We start from the raw sequence: 6,621 nt of genomic DNA on the forward strand, positions 1-6,621 counted from the left end.
AGAACCGGGCTGGATCAAAAAAGAACCGGGCGACCCGTTAAAATTGCTTAGCCGAGGTCCTGGAAGCCTAACACGGCGTGATCTTGTGCAAAAAGCCGCTCCCGAGCTCCAGCTGGAAGTGTAAAAAGAACCGGGCTGGATAAAAAAAGAACCGGGCTGGATCAAAAAAGAACCGGGCGACCCGTTAAAATTGCTTAGCCGAGGTCCTGGAAGCCTAACACGGCGTGATCTTGTGCAAAAAGCCGCTCCCGAGCTCCAGCTGGAAGTGTAAAAAGAACCAGGCTGGATAAAAAAAAGAACCGGGCTGGATAAAAAAAAAGAACCGGGCGACCCGTTAAAATTGCTTAGCCGAGGTCCTGGAAGCCTAACCCGGCGTGATCTTGTGCAAAAAGCCGCTCCCGAGCTCCAGCTGGAAGTGTAAAAAGAACCAGGCTGGATAAAAAAAAGAACCGGGCTGGATCAAAAAAGAACCGGGCGGCCCGTTAAAATTGCTTAGCCGAGGTCCTGGAAGCCTAACACGGCGTGATCTTGTGCAAAAAGCCGCTCCCGAGCTCCAGCTGGAAGTGTAAAAAGAACCGGGCTGGATAAAAAAAGAACCGGGCTAGATCAAAAAAGAACCGGGCGACCCGTTAAAATTGCTTAGCCGAGGTCCTGGAAGCCTAACACGGCGTGATCTTGCCCGAAAGTCGGCCTCTATACTTCCATTTTAGGTACCAGGCGCTCATAGTGTGTTGGTCCCACTAGTCAGTGTACTGGTCCCACTCGCTAGTGTACTGGTCCCCCTAGTCAGTGTACTCATCCAGTTACCCCCCGTTTTCCAAAACACAATCGGCACGTATAAGGGGGGGACTCCTGAGAGAGATGAGGTATATGCCAGCGCAACACCAATCCGCTCCGCGCTGGTTCCCATGTCGGCTACGGATGAATAAAACCAGCCTGTCCCCCCTGGAGCTCACGAGACACGGAATTTTTTCTAAGTGCCAACGGCTCTTCCGAGCAAACGTGTCCGCTCCGGCTGGTTCCCCCGTCGGCCTCGAATGACGAAAAATGCCGGTCTCCGCCCGGAGCTCATGACAAACGAAAAATTTTCTAAGTGCCAACGGCACTTGCGAGCGAATGTGTCCGCTCGGCGCTGGTTCCCGGGTCGAACCCGGAAGACGAAAAACGCCGGTCTCCGCCCGGAGCTCATGACAAACGAAAAATTTTCTAAGTGCCAACGGCACTTGCGAGCGAATGTGTCCGCTCGGCGCTGGTTCCCGGGTCGAACCCGGAAGACGAAAAACGCCGGTCCTCGCCCGGAGCTCATGACAAACGAAAAATTTTCTAAGTGCCAACGGCACTTGCGAGCGAATGTGTCCGCTCGGCGCTGGTTCCCGGGTCGAACCCGGAAGACGAAAAACGCCGGTCTCCGCCCGGAGCTCATGACAAACGAAAAATTTTCCAAGTGCCAACGGCACTTGCGAGCGAATGTGTCCGCTCGGCGCTGGTTCCCGGGTCGAACCCGGAAGACGAAAAACGCCGGTCCTCGCCCGGAGCTCATGACAAACGAAAAATTTTCTAAGTGCCAACGGCACTTGCGAGCGAATGTGTCCGCTCGGCGCTGGTTCCCGGGTCGGACCCGGAAGACGAAAAACGCCGGTCTCCGCCCGGAGCTCATGACAAACGAAAAATTTTCTAAGTGCCAACGGCACTTGCGAGCGAATGTGTCCGCTCGGCGCTGGTTCCCGGGTCGAACCCGGAAGACGAAAAACGCCGGTCCTCGCCCGGAGCTCATGACAAACGAAAAATTTTCTAAGTGCCAACGGCACTTGCGAGTGAATGTGTCCGCTCGGCGCTGGTTCCCGGGTCGGACCCGGAAGACGAAAAACGCCGGTCCTCGCCTGGAGGTCCCAGCAAAATCGGCGAAAAAACGACTAAGTGTCAACTTTCGAAAAAACGGCTAAGTGTCGACTTTCGAAAAAACGGCTAAGTGTCAACTTTCGAAAAAACGGCTAAGTGTCAACTTTCGAAAAAACGACTAAGTGTCGCCTCTCTGAAAAAACGGCAGAGTGCCCACGGCTCTGCGGGGCTTGTGAGTCCGCCCCGCGCCGGTTCGGCGGTCGGCCTCAAAAAGCGAAAAATCAGCCTCTCTCCCTGGAGCTCACCAAAAATTTGTCGAAATTTTTCTAAGTTCTCCTCGAGGTACCAGGGGGTGAGGTACCCGGGCTAAGATGCAGTACCTTTTTTGGTCTTCAGGTGCGCCAGAGTACAATGAAATGGTCCCAGTAGTCAGTGTACTCATCGACTTTCCCCCCGTTTTCCAAAGCACCTCGTTTACGAGTATGGAGGAGATGGTGCTGGTCTCCCCACGGCGTCGGACACGCCGTCCTCGACAGCACAAGGTCGGATAGAAGACCTGGAAAGCGCCGTGGCACGCGCTGGAGGTGGGCACTGTGGCGAAAAAACGACTAAGTGTCAACTTTCGAAAAAACGACTAAGTGTCAACTTTCGAAAAAACGGCTAAGTGTCAACTTTCGAAAAAACGACTAAGTGTCACCTCTCTGAAAAAATGGCAAAGTGTCGCCTCTCTGAAAATTTTCTAAGTGCCCACGGCTCTGCGGGCTCGTGCATCCGAGCCGCGCCGGTTCTGCAACCGGCCTAGAATGACGAAAAATAACGGTCTCCTCCTGGAGCTCACAGCCAATTGTGGCGAAAAAGTGGCAAAGTGCCCACGGCTCTCCGGGCTCGTGCATCCGACCCGCGCCGGTTCTGCAGCCGGCCTCGAATGACGAAAAATGACGGTCTCCTCCTGGAGCTCACAGCCAACTTGGCAAAAAGTTTCTAAGTGCCCACGGCCCTGCCGAGCTTTGGCGTCCGCCCAGCGCCGGTTCCGCAGTCGGCCTCGAATGACGAAAAATAACGGTCTCCTCCTGGAGCTCACAGCCAACTTGGCAAAAAGTTTCTAAGTGCCCACGGCCCTGCCGAGCTTTGGCGTCCGCCCAGCGCCGGTTCCGCAGTCGGCCTCGAATGACGAAAAATAACGGTCTCCTCCTGGAGCTCACAGCCAACTTGGCAAAAAGTTTCTAAGTGCCCACGGCCCTGCCGAGCTTTGGCGTCCGCCCAGCGCCGGTTCCGCAGTCGGCCTCGAATGACGAAAAATAACGGTCTCCTCCTGGAGCTCACAGCCAACTTGGCAAAAAGTTTCTAAGTGCCCACGGCCCTGCCGAGCTTTGGCGTCCGCCCAGCGCCGGTTCCGCAGTCGGCCTCGAATGACGAAAAATAACGGTCTCCTCCTGGAGCTCACAGCCAACTTGGCAAAAAGTTTCTAAGTGCCCACGGCCCTGCCGAGCTTTGGCGTCCGCCCAGCGCCGGTTCCGCAGTCGGCCTCGAATGACGAAAAATAACGGTCTCCTCCTGGAGCTCACAGCCAACTTGGCAAAAAGTTTCTAAGTGCCCACGGCCCTGCCGAGCTTTGGCGTCCGCCCAGCGCCGGTTCCGCAGTCGGCCTCGAATGACGAAAAATAACGGTCTCCTCCTGGAGCTCACAGCCAACTTGGCAAAAAGTTTCTAAGTGTCACATCTCTGAAAAAACGGCTAAGTGTCGACTTTCGAAAAAACGGCAAAGTGTCACATCTCTGAAAAAACGGCTAAGTGTCGACTTTCGAAAAAACGGCTAAGTGTCAACTTTCGAAAAAAACGGCTAAGTGTCGCCTCTCTGAAAAAACGGCAAAGTGTCAACTTTCGAAAAAACGACAGAGTGTCGCCTCTCTGAAAAAACGACTAAGTGTCGACTCTGAGAAAATGGCAAAGTGCCCACGGCTCTGCGGGCTCGTGCATCCGACCCGCGCCGGTTCCCCAGCCGGCCTGAAATAAGGCAAAACCAGCCTCTCCGCCTGGAGCTCAGAGCCAACTTGGCGAATATTTTCTAAGTGCCCACGGCTCTGCGTGGCTACGGCGTCTGCCCAGCGCCGGTTCCTGGGTCGAACCCCGAGGACGAGGAATGCCGGTCTCCGCCTGGAGGTCCCAGCTTAATCGGCGAAAATTTTCTAAGTGCCCACGGCTCTACCGGGCTCGTGCATCCGACCCGCGCCGGTTCCCCAGCCGGCCTGAAATAAGGCAAAACCAGGCTCTCCCCCTGGAGCTCAGAGCCAATTGTGGCGAAAAAACGACTAAGTGTCAACTTTCGAAAAAACGACTAAGTGTCAACTTTCCAAAAAAACGGCTAAGTGTCGACTTTCGAAAAAACGGCTAAGTGTCAACTTTCGAAAAAACGACTAAGTGTCGCCTCTGAAAAAACGACTAAGTGTCGCCTCTCTGAAAAAACGACTAAGTGCCCACGGCTCTGCGGGGCTTGTGAGTCCGCCCCGCGCCGGTTCGGCGGTCGGCCTCAAAAAGCGAAAAATCAGCCTCTCTCCCTGGAGCTCACCAAAAATTTGTCGAAATTTTTCTAAGTTCTCCTCGAGGTACCAGGGGGTGAGGTACCCGGGCTAAGGTGCAGTACCTTTTTTGGTCTTCAGGTGCGCCAGAGTACAATGAAATGGTCCCAGTAGTCAGTGTACTCATCGACTTTCCCCCCGTTTTCCAAAGCACCTCGTTTACGAGTATGGAGGAGATGGTGCTGGTCTCCCCACGGCGTCGGACACGCCGTCCTCGACAGCACAAGGTCGGATAGAAGACCTGAAAAGCGCCGTGGCACGCGCTGGAGGTGTCACTGTGGCGAAAAAGTGACTAAGTGTCAACTTTCGAAAAAACGGCTAAGTGTCAACTTTCGAAAAAACGGCTAAGTGTCAACTTTCGAAAAAACGACAAAGTGTCACCTCTCTGAAAAAACGGCAAAGTGTCAACTTTCGAAAAAACGACTAAGTGTCAACTTTCGAAAAAACGACTAAGTGTCACCTCTCTGAAAAAATGGCAAAGTGTCAACTGCGAATGTGGTGGTGCATGGAAGGAAGTGGAGGACGGCCGCCTCCTTAAACACAGGCCGAAGAGGAGCGTCAGGGCCGGCTCCTTAAACACGGACCGAGTGTCGCCCTTAACACAGACCAAGCGGAGGACGGCCGCCTCCCTAAATACAGGCCGAACCGGAGCGCGAGGGCCGCTCCTTAAACACGGACCGAGTGTCGCCCTTAACACAGACCAAGGGGAGGACGGCCGCCTCCTTAAACACAGGCCGGAGAGGAGCGTCAGGGCCAGGCTCCTTAAACACGGACCGAGTGTCGCCCTTAACACAGACCAAGCGGAGGACGGCCGCCTCCCTAAATACAGGCCGAACCGGAGCGCGAGGGCCAGGCTCCTTAAACACGGACCGAGTGTCGCCCTTAACACAGACCAAGGGGAGGACGGCCGCCTCCTTAAACACAGGCCGGAGAGGAGCGTCAGGGCCAGGCTCCTTAAACACGGACCGAGTGTCGCCCTTAACACAGACCAAGCGGAGGACGGCCGCCTCCCTAAATACAGGCCGAACCGGAGCGCGAGGGCCAGGCTCCTTAAACACGGACCGAGTGTCGCCCTTAACACAGACCAAGGGGAGGACGGCCGCCTCCTTAAACACAGGCCGAACCGGAGCGCGAGTGTTGCTCCTTAAACACGGACCGAGTGGAGGACGGCCGCCTCCTTAAACACAGGCCGAACAAAATGACACAAAGTGTCAACTGCGAATGTTGTCCATCCAAGGAAGGAGCGTGATGCCCGGCCGGCTCCTTAAACACAGGCCGAGAGTCGCCCCGGACGGTCCGCCTCGCGGCGCCCGCCCGCTCGGATAAAATGACACAAAGTGTCAACTACGAATGTTGTCCATCCAAGGAAGGAGCGTGATGCCCGGCCGGCTCCTTAAACACAGGCCGAGAGTCGCCCCGGACGGTCCGCCTCGCGGCGCCCGTCTGCTCGGATAAAATGACACAAAGTGTCAACTGCGAATGTTGTCCATCCAAGGAAGGAGCGTGATGCCCGGCCGGCTCCTTAAACACAGGCCGAGAGTCGCCCCGGACGGTCCGCCTCGCGGCGCCCGCCCGCTCGGATAAAATGACACAAAGTGTCAACTGCGAATGTTGTCCATCCAAGGAAGGAGCGTGATGCCCGGCCGGCTCCTTAAACACAGGCCGAGATTCGACCCCGGACGGGCCGTTTTCTCCCGGCGCCCGCCCGCGTACGCCCCCCATCCCCGGTCGCCCGTCTGCTCCCGGCGGGCCTCCGAGTACCCCCTCACCCAACTGACCGACTGGCACTCATGACCCGCCTTGGTAGGGCCCCCATCGGCCTCGGCTCGTCCGACGTCGGGTGGACGGTTCCTACCCACTGCGGGTCGCACTCTAGCGCCCCGGCCGCCGCGTGAGCGTGCGCTCCCCGCGCCGCCCCGCAGGCCCCGGCGCGACCGTACTGTGGCGAGACCGAGACGACCCGGTTTGGCATCCATCCCACCTAGCCACGATCCACGGAGGCCGAGCGACCGGCTGAGTGTCGGGCGCCGCGCGTGCGAGCGTCCGCCGGCCGCGCCGGTCCTTCCGCGAATGTCGTTTCTCAAACCCTCCGGCTTGATAGCGGCGGCACCACGGGAAGCCGTCCACACACACCGTCCGACCTCTATCCGAAAAACCTTCCCGACCAACCGCGGTCGCGGGGGCGTCTGTCGCTCCGCATCGGGGG

Source organism: Syngnathus leptorhynchus, chromosome 3, assembly GCF_054491065.1.
Source record: "Syngnathus leptorhynchus isolate UIUO chromosome 3, UIUO_Slep, whole genome shotgun sequence".
Classification (NCBI taxonomy): domain Eukaryota; kingdom Metazoa; phylum Chordata; class Actinopteri; order Syngnathiformes; family Syngnathidae; genus Syngnathus; species Syngnathus leptorhynchus.